Source organism: Marmota monax, unplaced genomic scaffold (assembly GCF_021218885.2).
Source record: "Marmota monax isolate L192 unplaced genomic scaffold, Marmota_monax_Labrador192_F-V1.1 WCK01_AAM20220418_F8-fsc00023, whole genome shotgun sequence".
Taxonomy (NCBI): Eukaryota; Metazoa; Chordata; class Mammalia; order Rodentia; family Sciuridae; genus Marmota; species Marmota monax.
The window spans coordinates 15,937,923-15,951,365 of NW_026692907.1; the positions used below are offsets into that span (position 1 = coordinate 15,937,923).

The 13,443-nt window shown below is 39.9% G+C and overlaps 1 protein-coding gene across 2 annotated transcripts in view; it reads right to left on the reverse strand.

Annotated features, from left to right (window-relative positions):
- The window catches only part of Gng12 (G protein subunit gamma 12), a 130,796-nt gene that overhangs the window by 80,174 nt on the left and 37,179 nt on the right, over positions 1-13,443 (reverse strand). For both annotated transcript variants that reach the window (XM_058581584.1, XM_046451047.2), the window contains exon 2: positions 102-154. The gene's annotated coding sequence lies outside the window, so the exon portion shown is untranslated. The remainder of the gene's footprint in view (positions 1-101; positions 155-13,443) is intronic.

The following is a 13,443-nucleotide window of genomic DNA, read 5'->3' on the forward strand; positions in this document are numbered from 1 at the left end:
GTCATAGTACTGGTTGGGATCCTTCTAACTTAGAAGTGTGAATGTCATTTCAAAAATAATGTCATATGGTCATTTTGTTTTAATAATGAAAGAGAACTTACCAGTAAGAACTTGTGTGGTCCAACGTTTTCAGGTTTTTAACGGTAGGACGAATCTGAAATAGAATTAAACAAAACATTCCATAAGTCAGTCACACTTGGAAAGAGTGAGCTTTCAATCCCAAGTGACTGCCATGATTTTGAGTATTTATTCTTTTAGTTAAAGATTAACAAAGCTTTTTCTGGCTCCAAATGGAATAGGGAGTGTTTTTTCGCCTACGTATTTCAACTTCCTGAACAGAGAGCATTCTCTCATCTACTTCAGGGAGTGCTGGAAGTCTGAGGCCGTATAACTATAAATGGTAGTGTTTTCATCCAAACCCCTCCAAGTCAGTGAAATCCTTACTGCTGCTCTTGCCTTGGTCCCTCAGCTGCCTTCGGCTAAGACCAAGACATGGCTACCTCTGTGGAACCAACCAACCAACTACTGGTCCACACCAGGCTTTCCAATGGTAGCCACTGATCATGTAAAAACACACAAGGTTGTGTCTTATTGGTTACAGTGAGCTTCAGGTAGTGCTGCTCAACAGAAATAATAATGCCAGCCACATATACAATACGAAATGTTCCAGCTGCCACATTAAATAAAAGAAACAGGTGAAATTAATTTTAATAACATATTTAACACAGCTTAATTTATCCAGAATATTATCATTTCAACATATAATCAGTATAAAAATTGAGATATTTTACATCTTTTTTTTTCAATACATTTTACTGTGTATATTTCAGGTTTAGAACGCTTCATGTGATATAGATAGTAAGATGGATAGTATTGTGAAGATGACTGACATATCTATTATCTCACATACTTTTTTTGTGACAAGAGTAGCAAAAAATCTTACTTAATAAAAGTCCCCAATACAATGGGATTTTGTCACCTGCAGTCCTCATGTTCTACATTACATCTCTAGACTTGCTCTTCCTGCATATCTGCTACCTTATGCATATCTGCTACCTTATGCATATCTGTTACATCTCCACACATCCTCCCCTGCCTCTGTTTTGCATACCAAATCTTTAAGAACCAGTCCATCTCCACTGAGGCTGGCCACTCAGGCTAGTAGCTCCACACTAGACAGCATAGGTTTAGGGAATATGTTCTTGGCCTTCAGGTACTAGGCAAGGCTCCAAAGCAAGTCCAGCACACATGGAGATTTTATTCACCTGTTTTCCTTCTCCTAGTAATCCATCATTACCCCATTTTATGGTGTCATTTTAATAAAAGTCATAAAGCAGTGACAGCAAATACTTATACAGCACTCCTACATGCCAGGGCCTGTTCTTGTTCCTGTTACCTCAGTTAATCCTCACAAAAACTTATGAAGTACATCATCACTCCCACTTTGTGCTAGGATACTGAGGCACACAGAGATTAAGTCCCTTACCCGAGGTTATAAGGTGGTGACAGAGTCTGCCTCTAGAGCATACTCATAGCCACTATGCACTCAATTAAATTTGAACAGCTCAAAATAAGATCATTACTTTCGGTTTTAATTGTAACCATCAACTGATCCAAAGTCTGCTCTCATGATAACACGGTTAGATAATAGCATTGACAGTAGATGGAACAGGTATTGGCTGTGCTGGCAAATTAAATTAAAAACCAACCTGGAGTGGGAGCATGAAAACCACAGGTAGGCCTGGGGTCGGAAAGATTGTGATAGGCGAGGGTGCCTGTTTGGATGACTAGGGTAGAAGGAGGGAGCGTAAGGTATGCTCTCTAGAAATACTTGTCTTTGTGGCCTGTCAGAGGGAAGGGCCTATACCTTTCATTAGACTCTCCAAGGGGTCTGAAAAATAGCAACCCTTGCATCAGTCTCAGCAGTTCAGACAGAAGAATCAAGTAGACAAGAATTAAGAAAACATATCCTGTGTGCTGGGCGCTGTGTCCCATGCTTATAGTTTCAGTGACTCAGAAGATTGAAACAGCAGGATTCCAAGTTCAAGGCCAGCCTGGGCAACTCAGAGAGATCTGTTTCAAAATAAAAAGGGCTGGGGTGTAGCTCAGTGTGTCCCTGGGTTCAATTCTCAGTACATAAAACAAAAAAAGCAAATATATCCTCTTTCACCTTATTAATCCACAGGCCTCCCTCAACCCCCAAAATCAAACTCAGTGAGCAAACTCAGATCCACACATGCACTCCATGCCTAAATCATACCGGCTGCAGAATCACAGGCCATGAGCTCAGCATGCTACAGAGTATTGCCACCCAGCTCATACAGTGAGCAATGAACCCGATGAAAACCCCTCCATGGCCTCCTCTGGGTTTATAGTCCAATCCAAGCTCCTCAACCTGTCTAAAAAAGTTCCCATGACCTCGTGCCTGCCCCACACTGAAGCGCTCCTCACGGGCATCTTAGCCACCTAGAATTATTAACAGGGTTCTAAATGCCCCCCACCCTCCACCCTCCTCTGTATCTTTGAGGATTCTGTTCTTTCTGTCAAATGTCCTTTCCCTATAGCATCAGCTTACCTTCATGCTTTGGTTCAAAAGTTACCACCCCTGGGAAGCCTTGTGAACTACCCAGCTGGCCTAGGGACAACTTTGTGGTAACAGATGCAAGTAGTATTCATTCAGTTCAGTTGACAGTTATGTGGTACTAGTGCTGATAACAATAAAAGCTGGTCTTTATGGAGCTATGCCTAAGCTTTACAAACTCCTTTAATCTTTTTAGAAATCCTATGAAGTAGATTTTATTGCTCCATTTAGCAGGTGAGCAAACTGAGGTACAAAAGTTAATTCAGTAGCCTACAGTCATAGGCTTGTAAGTGGCAGGGCCAGATCATGAGCCCAGACAGTTTGGTTCAGAGCCTATACTCTTCATAGTTATTTTTCTTTCTTTTTTTTTTTTTTTACTCTTCATAGTTATATTGTACTTGCCATCACCTAGGTTCCACAGCATCTATACTAATCGCCCTCATGCTTCCTGTTATTTCAAGTAATTCTTATGTTTCAGTTTTTCATGTACTGGTTTCTGGGCACTTGTTTATAGAATCCCTGATGGTTGAGAATCATTCTTTTAACTCATCTTTGTCTCTCCAAGACCTAGCAAAATGTTTAGTGTATAGTAGATGCTCAATAAAGGTGCACACAGGGAAACACTGGAACAGCACTGGAAGGATGGGAGACAGGGCTGCAAGCTGGGCTGAATAATTACATACCAGGATAAAGAGCCTCTGAATGTGAACTTTAACAAACAAGTTTTATTTTAACCTCATCTTTTAAATGCACCCATTGCCAAGGAGATAATCACCCAGTAATGAAGGGAAAAGAAGTAACCCAAAGCTTGTCAGACTTGATCATGTCTTCACTGAGTTCATCAACCCATTCTACTTTGCATGGGGATCTTAAGTAACAGCATGCCAATGGTTCTGGCTGGTCAGAGTGGAAGAATGCCAGAAAAGACACATGTTGAAAAATCTCCTTTGGCTGCCTGGACATGGCTTGGACATCTCTGCCCTAGCATTCTATGGTATGTTTCTTTCCATTACTTTCTAAATTCCTCTTAGATGACTATGAAAAGTGACCTTGTAGGAGGACACTCTTCTCTTTCTCTAAATAGTGGAAAAGACAAAAGTTTCAAGATCTGGGACAGATACAGACCTCGAGAGAGAGAAGAGCACCTTCTAGCTCACATCAGAGATTGTATACCAAAGCTGTGGCCAAGTCCACCTCTCACAGATACATGAAATCAGTCATAACATTCACCATTCCATGGCCTCCAGAATATAAGATACCCATACATCCAGACTATAAGATATCCATGCGCTAGTTTCTTGCATACATGGATATCAGCATCATCTTGTCATTAACAATCAAATTCTAAATCTATAGTTTGACTCTAGCCAGCTCATCTCCTTCCCTGATGGTAATAAATAATAACATTAATTTGCTATTATTGAGAGCTTTACTGAATGCAAATAACGTGCTGTGCACAGTGTAGATGTTGGAGATACAACAGTGAATAAGGTTAAAAAATTGGTTTTCTTTTTGCTCAAGCAACTGGGTCAATGATGACTTCACTTGCTCAAGGAGAGAAACAGGTTGAGTGAGGAAGAAAATCTAGAACTCTGATTTGACCTGGTTAACTCTGAGACATCCAAGGGGAGATGACCAGGAAGCACTAAGAAGTCTAGAACTGTATTGTCCAATAGAGACTAGTACATATGGTTATTTAAATTTAAATTGAGTACAATTAAAAACTCACTTCCTCATTTACATGAGCCACATTTCAAGTGGTCAAGTAGCCACCGAAGAGGCTCCTGTGTGGAGTGACATAGGTTTTTTCCATCATTGTAAAAAGTTCTACTAACCAGGGCTTATCTATAACATACATGACAACTTTTTGGATTCCTTTATTACTACAAAGTTTACTGAACCATAAAATTGGAGCCCTGGAAGATCTTAGTTTACATGGCAATTGGATTCTGATTTGCCTGAATATATTTGTTTCAAATCTAACTTAAATTCTCAAGGACAATAGACACTGTGGGCAGAAGTGGCATGAACACTGGATCTACAGGCCTTGCTTCTAGCTTGTCTTCTCTACCAGAACAAGTAATTTAATTTATGTGTGCTTCCATTTCCCCACCAACAAAGTCAAGAGTGACCCTGAATGGACTCTGTGGAGATGGATGCTGGAGAATGTTTCCAACTCTGGAGATACCTCCACTGTCAGGTCTATTTGTTTTCACACGTAAATTCTGATATAATGTTATTTCAAATGGCAAAACAGATGTAAAAGGGGTTTTGATGCACATAAAGAACCCTACTGTAGTAATAAACGATATATGCTCCACCAAGGTGAGGTCAAGCTGGAAAAAAAAAAAAAGAAAGAAAAAAAAAAGCCAACCTTATACTTAAGTCTATCAGAGAAATCTATTATTAGCTGTTGGCAAGTATAATGACTTTATAAAGCAACGCCATATGTATCAAAGAGACAAAAATTAAGTCCTGAGCTCCAAAGCTAAAAGACAGCAGGAAGCAAAATGCTGACATTTTGCCCTGTTGTGCAAAGGCTCTGTCCCAGGGACGGCACACCTGAGAGAGGGGGAACTGGCCTATTTTCACCAAGTGGAAACCACCCCATAGCTCCTGGCTGGAAGAGCTGGTCTGGGCTGTTCCTCAGGACTCTACTACCTGGTCAGGATTCTTAAAGCACAGACTAAAATTCTGTTCTTAATTGAGGAGCTGGCAGTGTATGTTCTCAACTAATGTGTAGATGAGTTGAAGAGTAGGGAGAGAATTCTGATAATGCCAAATTCAGTGTGAAATCTTAAAAAAAACACACACACACACATATATTTCCATTTTTTTACACTTTAAGAGACTATATTAAAAGTCAAGAGTAAACAATATATTATTACACTGAACTTATCTTTTCCCCCATGTTTCTACTCAAAGGGCAGTAGCACTTTTAAAAGTATGGCAAGCTTCTTTGGAATTTACTCGTATTCCCACCATGTTAGTGCTGATATCTATTTTTGCCTATTACTTTTGATAGGCATATGACTCTGTCTGCAGATTATATGTCACTGGTAATAAACCTAGTACAGGTTTTGCAGGTGGATTGTTCTAGGGTGAATATTGAATCCTCAGCTAACAAGCTGCTCTTGGGCAATTGAACTCTAAGCCTCAATTTTCTAAAGTGTAAAATGGACTAGTAATACCTTTTATATATAGTTGCTATAAAGATTAAAAAGAAAAAAGTCAGCATGTACTGCCAAACTCCATGAATGATGGCTACTATTTTTCTTATTTCACTTTAAATTTTAAATGTTTTTGTATGTATTTCTACACCTATTCAAAGTCTTTCATGTTGAAAAGCCACAATTTACTAAATCATCCTCCTAATGCTGAATATTTAAGTTACTTCTAGTTATTATAAATACAATCACACTGGGCTTTAGCTGTTTCATTCCTTTCTCTTATTTTTCTAGCTCCCTTGAATTCTTAGAAGTAGAATTACTTTTTTTTTTTTTTTTGCTTTTTTCAAAGGGGTTTTTACTAAAAATAATATCAACAAAATAATGAAGTTCCTAAGATCTTGATATTTTATACATAAAATGGTATTGTTAAGGTGACGTCTATCTTGCTTTTCTAAGATAATTAGTATAAATATTTTTCATGTTATTTATTCATAGTTTGTTACCTTGAAAAATAATGTTTATATTTTTTGTTCATTTATGGACTAGAGTCTTGATATTACAAATTTGAATGACTTCTTTATAGTCCATGATCATCCACAATTAATATGTGTATTTGCTACAAATGCATTCCCCAAACTTTTGCAATTTTTATATAAACATCTTTTAATTTATATGCTATTTAATAAATAATATGCAATTGCCACATTTTATTTAAACCTCATGAGCTATGGCATTGCTTACTGGCAAACCATTTGGCTTTTGATTTGCTTCTCAAAGTCCATTTACATCCACTTTGATTTTCATAGCAAGCCTTGTGAAGGAGCTGGGGAGTATGACAATGCTCAATGAACATCAGAGGAAACTGGGATACAGACAAGTCTGATGTCTTGGGCAGGGTCCCTGAATGCTGGATTTGGCCAAGACCATCTTTGGAGTCTCTTTTTCTGTGAACCATAGGATTCTTGTGAAAAGAAGCTTGTGAGGTCAAATGATTTTGTGCAAAATGGATTATTATTCAGAGTACCAATTCTATAGCATTTCTTATTGGAAATGCCTTGCTTTACACAAAGCATCAGAGAACCAACAGGTTCGCTGCCCTGAAGGCTCAAGAAAAGTTAGAATTTAGTAAATCTACAAAAATGATGGCTTACATAATGAACCACCTTTATGCACCTTTTTAAGCAAGCAAAATAATTTAAACATCTTCAGACCTAAATTAAGTTTTCCTTTATTATTAAAAAAAAAATCTGGATGAAAGCCATGTCTTCTCCCAAGGATTCCCTCATCCTTAGGCTCAGTGAAACCATTCTTCTCCCGAATTTATACTTTTCTACTTTTTACCTTTTATCACAGATATTTCAGAATATGTTGTATTTCTTAAGTAGATGATAAGTACCCAAGACACCATTTTTATTTGTAGTTGTATTTCTTAAATTATCAAGCACCCTACACCAATTCAGCATTGGAGCTGGGAGGGAGGAGAGTTTTATATAGTTAAGAGCCATTTAAAGAAAAAGCAGAGTCTGGTTAAAATAAAAGCATTGAAAGCACTGTGGTATAAGTTGTCTTAACTGTGTGCTCTTTGCAATATCACTCCATTTTTTGGCAAGCACCTCATCATGACACAGTTCTGGTGCATTCTTAGGCCAGAAGTCTGCATTAGCTAAACCACGCAACCTGTATTAAAGAACATCCAAATGTTTCCAACCTTGAAAAATCTTTAAAATTCTGCAGAAATATCTGTTTATGCTTTTATTTGCAAGTTCCAATATAACTCATTCCTCAAAAATCCAGTCTTGGTCAGCATCTGGAAAAAACTCATAAAAAATTGGAACAGCTGTTTCCTAATATTAGGAAAATTCACAGGAAGTGATTAATGTTAACTAAGGAGAAAGAAAAATAATCTGGATCAAATTATAAAACAAAAACATCTAAAATTCATAATTTAATACAGTACAGTCCGTGAGCCACCAGATCTTCAGAACTGAGGGGAAGATTACATATCTTATTGAAATATTTGTCACTATAGAATTTTGTTATTTCTGTGTATGTGGTGCTGGAGATTGAATCCTGCTCATTGTATTTGCTAGGCAAGCATTCCACCATAGAGCTACATTTTTAGCCCTTTTATTTTACTTTATGACAATGGTTCATTAGGTTATAGAGGCTGATCTCCAATTTCTTATCCTCTTGTCTCAGCCTCCCAAGTAGTTGGTATTACAGGTTATGGAGCCTGGTTAGAAATAATTTTATTCCATGTATATACAAATATACATAACATTGATGCCCCACCTACATAATACACTCTTAGGTCCTACACTTTCCCACTGATGTTTATGTAACCCTTATCTGTTGAGCTGGCCATTTCAAGTATTTTCATAAAGTTCCCATTGCCTTACAGGACAAACTAAGACCTAACTACTCTGGATGGTGGTCCCTGAATGGAGAGGGCTGAGTCTTTTGAGAAAAATCTAGTGTGTTTTGTATCTCAAGAAGAACTGGATGAACAGTGACCAACAGCCACAAGGCAAGATTACAAGGCAAGACCAAAGCAAACTGTAGAAGAAGGAGGTTTGTGGCTTGTTGGTTCTTCCACCACCCTGCTCCATTATCTACTATGTGCCTGGTAGAGTAGATGGTGCTGGGGGACACACGGAGAACAATATAATGCCCCTCTTCCTCAAGAAGACTACAATAAGTCATACAGATAACTAAAAAAGCAATTACAACTCTAGAGGCATATAATCTAACAGCGGTAAGCACAAGCAGTGTGAGAATACAGAGAAGAACACCTCACCTATATCTGGGATGATCATGGAAGGCTTCCATGAGGAAGCAATATCAACACTAAAATGTGAACAGGATTAACAGAGAAGAAGAAAAGAGTCTCTATGCACCTTGAGGGCTGCAAGGAGCATAGAGTGTGGGGGAAAAGTTCCAGATGGGAGACAGGCCTTACCATAGGAAGTTAACAGTCAGGCAAAGCCTAAGCAGGTAACTTTATAGTGAGAACCACGGGACCAATGGGAAGAATCCAGAATTGACAAGAGGGAAGAGTCAGAGTCTCTTTAGGTAAGAGGCCTCCCGAGGGCAAGAAAACATGCTGCTTCACAGTTATAACCTCAATGAAGACAATGCTGGTCCCAAGTCCACGGAAAAACCAATAAGCTACCCAACCCAGCAGATGGGAACAGTGAGCACACCTCATCACAAATGCAGGAGGAGAGGGAGTTATCTCCATTTATAGGTAAGTTCCTCATTTGAGAAGACAGTACATTGATATTCCTTTCTGCTAAATGAACCTGATTCTGAACTGGGAACCAATTCATCTTAGCTTGCCTGGGATTTTTCCAGTTTTAGCACTGAAAGTCCCCCATCCCAGGAATCCCCTCCAGTGTCACATCAGCCAAAATGGCTGGTTATCTGAGTTTGTAAAGTCCAAGAAGTGGGCAATAAGATGTGTGATCTAGGTATTTGTGTAGGAACTGGGGTGTTAAGTGTGACCCCCGCAATGCTCAACTTGACTAGGCTCACCTGGACCCTTTGAGCTATGGAATCCTCTGGAACAGCTTGGAGGCCTCTCTGGGACTTCACCATCATCTGCATAATCCATATTGAATAATACTTGCAAAGCATCAGACTAACTGAAGGCCTAGTAATTACTATCTCTCATGCTCAAGAATTACATAGCTAATGCCTTTAGAAAACATCAATTAGCCAGAGGAGTATTGTCATTAACTGAGAGTTAACCAAATCTCTTTCAACTTTAGCTTTTGACATTGAAAAATTTTCCTAAAATAAATTAAGTCTACTTAGATATAGAAAGCAAATGTACTTTCATATATCTTGGTTAACTAGGGATCTTATAATGCTTCACTCGCTGCAATGGCTTAGAGTCTTACTTTCAAAAGTTATAAAAATTTAAAAGGCAACAAGAACACATTACAGTTTCCCATCAATAGTCACAAGAGGATAACACTTTATGACAATATTGGACAGGCAGAAGGTGGCTGATAAATCTTCATCAAATAAGTGGTAGTGGAAAACTGAGACACACAGAATCACAGAAGACAATGTGAGTGGGACTGTGGATAAGACGCAGGCTGGACTGGATGGAGTGTTCCTTCAGGGCTGTGGACTAAGGCAATGGAACTCAGCTGCTGCTCACAATCCTTGTTTGAAAAAAGGAAGCAAGAGCTTCAAGAATTAATTCTCCTTTCCTACAACAGGGATAATGACTGGAGGCAACCTGGCTTTCAGTCAGCAGAAGATCCAGGAAGACTTCAAGCTGATCTGTGCCAAGGGCCTACCAGTCATCCTTGACTCCAAAAGCACCCCAGGAAGCTGAGCCAAGGTCATCCAGGCCTCATGCTGTTTGGCGAGAATCACAGGATGGATGAACACATGAGCCTTAAGATCTTTCTCTGACAAAAAGCAATCATATCCAACACATTTTGTTAGTTCTTGGTGAAAAAGTCTTTTTGAAATCCAACCACACTTGAATAGAGCTACTTAAGAAAAATCTAAAATTATAAGAAAACAGGGCTGTATTTTTATTAGCTTCAAAAATGGGGGAAAATCTGAGAAATATTTAGCAGTATTTCCCACTGGTAATATATGTCATAGTTATGTTTTCCTCTAAAACTTCCAGTTTTATTGGTGTATTCTGGGTAACAGATTTTGCTATCTGTTCAAAATAATCATTTTGCCCATGTGGCTTAGTCCTCTAATCACATCCCTTTTTTTCATGACACACTTTCCATCAGACACCAAGATAGAGAGAGTCATCACAGAAATATTCAGGTCATTTCCAGAACACAGAGTGAGGCCGCATGAGCAGGGCAGGATGCAGCAGAGGGCACTGTCCCATCCAGGCCAGGAAAACAAGCCGTGGAAGGTTTTGTTTTCACTCGGCCAGATCTGTTCCTCTGACAGGGAAGAGCCGACCTCCCGGGTGAGGCAGTGAGCAAAGTCCACCAGGATCCATGTTCACATGAGAAGCAGGTGGGCTGAAAAACATCCCACCCTGGTCTGGGTTCTCTGACTTGACTGAAGGTTTAGTCTTCAACTACAGCCACCAAAACATGGTGGAACACTGACTGTTTTTTTTGTTGTTGTTGTTGTTGTTTGTTTGTTTTGTTTTGGTTGGTCACTGAAAACAATCAAAGGAGTAGGTAAGATACAGCAATTCCAAGGCTTTGTTCATGTTTTCCTCCTATATCATTAAGAGATCCACAGCTTATTAACATTAACAGAGAACCCAGCTGTGTTCAATATGACCTCAAGGCCAAAATTCAACAGGAGGAGAACTGCACACCAGTACCACCCACCTGTTCCTGCACCTACCTGTGCTTCCTGGGGAAAGTGTCGATTGTAACGTTAGACGTTCTCATGGGCCTTCCCATTTTACATACATTTTGAATTACGTAGAAATCTGTGGACCATGCTTTGGGGGAGTATACAAGCATATTTTTACTGTACCAGAAAAGTACAACAAAAATCCAGAGCTAAAAACAAAACAAAAACTGTCACCCACCATATATTGGGAGGGGATTTAAAGGTGGCTGGGGCAATCAACATTCTGTGAAACTAGCCACTTCCATGCTCAACCCTTCTCTTAGGGGTCTCCTATTTCTCATTTGTTTGTGTATCAGTGTTGACAACTTGATTATAAGGGCCTCTGATTGCATGGGCTATACTTTATTCTTCTATGTATTGTTTTCCTTCCTATAAAAATTAGCTCTTTGACACACCAGAGGTTTTCAATAAATGAGTTGGGGGTAGCCCTAGATGTGCTTATTTTATTTCTAATTATCTATAACTAAAATGTGCACAGTGGCTTAGGAGAAAGGTAACAGAACAGTTAGTTCTGAAATTAGGCTACATGACTGGGGATGTTGCTCAGTAGTGGAGCACTTGCCTAGCATTCATGAGGCACTACAAATAAATAATAAAATGAACAGAAATATAGCTGCTATTTATCTTCTATTGTCAGAGCTAGCTTTCATTCCTGTGAATATGTCTCTCAGTTCCAGGAAGAGCTGTGGATGCTGATGATATCAGACAGTCTTTCTTAACCTTTTAAGACTCATACACCCATTTTTGATAACCATAAAAACTTTATCCCTACCCAGATTCTGATACACCCTTGCCTTGCCTTCTTGGGAAACTAATCTGCATTCTCAGGCTTCTTTGCTCAACACTCTCTTCTCCCCCACATCTGATGAATCTCTAATCTCTGTCTCTAGTCCCAGTCTTCTCTTTGAACTCCAGATCCCTTATCAGGCCTCTCAAATATAACAATGGACACACCCAAATGCTCATCATCTCCCCAAGCTTATCCTCTCCTGGGCTCCCCAGCAGAGGGATACCACAGGCTCTGCCCTTCCAAGCCCAACTTCTCATTGCATCTTTGTTTCACTTTTCACCAATTCCACATCCAGTCAATCAATCAATCAGCAAATCCTGTCAGCTCTGTGTCCAAAATACCTCCTGAATCCAACCATGTCTCAACACGGCCTCTGCTCCCTGCTGGTCTGAGCCACAGCACCTCTTGCCTAGATACAACAGAAGGCCCCTAGATTCTGGGCCCCCTTCTGGCTCACTGCCTCAGGATGACTCCACGAAGCAGGGGAAGGTCAGTCATTTACTTTACTCCCCTGCTCAGAACTCCAGTTCCCTTAGCACACCACTGAAGCCTACCCCAGGGCCCACAGGGCCCCATGGGAACTGGCTCCACTCACTCTACGTAGCCATACTGACCTTCTCTGCCTCAGGGCCTTGACACGTGTTCTTTCTCCTGCTTGAACTTCTTACCACAGATACAGAGGCCTGCCAACTCCCAGCCTCCCTGCCTACAGGCTTGGGGTCTAGTTGCCTCTCTTCAGAACAGCCCTACTCTGTCCTCCCTTGCCCTGCTTTGCTCTTCTTCACAGCACTTAGCACTTCCTGGCACTCTATTTTCTATGTATTGAGTGATGAGGCCTCCCCTTCACCGGAATGTAAACTCCATGAGAAAAGGACGTTGTTTGCTCCCTGCTATGCCCCCAGTGCCTAAGGCAAGCCTGACACAGACTAGGCATTCAATAATTTTTTTTCTATTCCTGAATGAATGCATATTCTTTACTGGCCAGAAATATTTTGTTGAACTTGATTTTCTGTTGTTTGTATTATGAAAATAAATATTTCCTCTTCTCCCAAGTGAATCGTAAAATAATGTGTGATTGTTAAAATACACACGCTTCCCCTGTAGTCTGTCATCTGCCCTCTCCAGAACACCCCACTGTGCCCTATGCCACCCCCTGCCTTGAAAATCAATGGTGTGATGGTTGAATGCATAGAAAACTGTGATTGTACTTAAATTTATGCTAAGCATCTGGCACTTTCTGTGGTTTTCTCTTACTAAAAACTTCAAGCTTTGTTACCCTTAAAAAAATACTCACAGAACCAAGTCAAGAAGGTCCTGTCTGCCCTATATATGCAATGGTGGAGTTTCTTTCAGTTATTTCTGAATATAGCTGGCTCAGAGTTCAATGCCGAGTGGTCAGGCTACACTACTTTTGTTGCATGATTCCACGCAACAAGAGCACAGAAAGTACTGTTTTAAGAAAACTCCTCAGAGAGGACACAGAAGTGTTTATAAATCCCTCCTACCAGGATTCTCCAATACATTGGGGTTTCTGGCTACTTGGC